At 46.7% G+C, this 1147-nt stretch overlaps 1 protein-coding gene across 1 annotated transcript in view; it reads left to right on the top strand.

The window, feature by feature from the left end:
- Positions 1 to 1147, top strand: part of LOC119426451 (sodium channel protein type 2 subunit alpha-like) — a 124956-nt gene that overhangs the window by 91236 nt on the left and 32573 nt on the right. The gene's annotated exons all lie outside the window — the stretch shown is intronic.

The following is a 1147-nucleotide window of genomic DNA, read 5'->3' as shown; positions in this document are numbered from 1 at the left end:
GATGTGACTTTTAGAGCTTCCTCTGTTGCTGCAACACAAACAGCAAACTCTAATTTGATCAGAGAGAGGATAAATATACAGAAAATCCTTTAATCTTCAGCAAATGAAAACATTTATCTACACTTTGAAATATTACGGAGGGCTTATCAGAGCAAAATCCACAAAAAGAGAGAAATGGAGTTGCAAGGAGACGCTCAGCGCAACAGATGAATGAAGAAATAAAAATACAGCGCATGTGAATTCTTTTCATCTTGGCTTGTGTGAAAGTTTGTGATAACATCTAAGAGATAAAACGGTCCACTACAAGCAGTTCAGCCATGCAGGAAAAACCCCAAGGGAGTGGCAGAGAGATGCAGAGGAAGATGAGAGGAAGAGGAGGCCGATGGAGGTGAGAAGATAAGAACTTTCCAAGACGAAGAGGGAAGATGTTGGTGTTTTGAGCAGTAAAATAAAGGCTGGGAGGAGAACACGAAGGAGATGGAGGCGGTGATACGTAGAGCGGAGCAGCAGGAGGAACAGGTCTGGGAAAATAAGGAGCTTTTCTCCAGAGGCGCTCGTCTAGCCGGTCCCTGAATGCACCGCTCTGCTGGACTCAGCTGTCAGAGCTAAAGGTCTTCAGAGGGAGAGACGAACGGACGGGCAGAGAGGAGGCGAGACGGGCGGGAAACAAAACATGACTGAAAAATTTTACTTCCTAATTCGTTTTACTTTGACATTTTCTGTGTGCGAACTCGATAAAACCTCCCCCAAGTCGTTTCACTGTCGGCTCGAATAAATTCCCACAACACCAAAACTAAAATGTGGCTTCACCCGCAGGAGTCACTTCAAGTCATTTGTATCGAGCCAAGTCGCAACAGAAGTCCTCTCAGGACACGGGACAGGAACATTCACACACTGACAGAAGACCGTCATCGTTCTCTATCTGAGGAAGCAGCAGACATGTTGGATCTTCTCTTCATCACAGTCTCCATCCTGAGCGAGCACAGAGGAGACAGTGGGAGGAAAAACTCCCTTTAACAGAAAGAACCCTCCAGCAGAACCAGGATCAGGACACGTGGACATCTGCTGTGACCGGCTGAGTTTGAGAGGACAGGAAGGAGAGACAGACACAGAATGGCAGGTCCAGATGTAGGTGCAGATCCAGATG

The sequence above is a fragment of the Nematolebias whitei genome, chromosome 20 (genome assembly GCF_014905685.2).
Source record: "Nematolebias whitei isolate Nwh7 chromosome 20, NemWhi1, whole genome shotgun sequence".
NCBI classification, from domain to species: Eukaryota; Metazoa; Chordata; class Actinopteri; order Cyprinodontiformes; family Rivulidae; genus Nematolebias; species Nematolebias whitei.
Note: the sequence above shows the minus strand (reverse complement) of the source record. Positions and strands in the feature narration are given on the sequence as shown.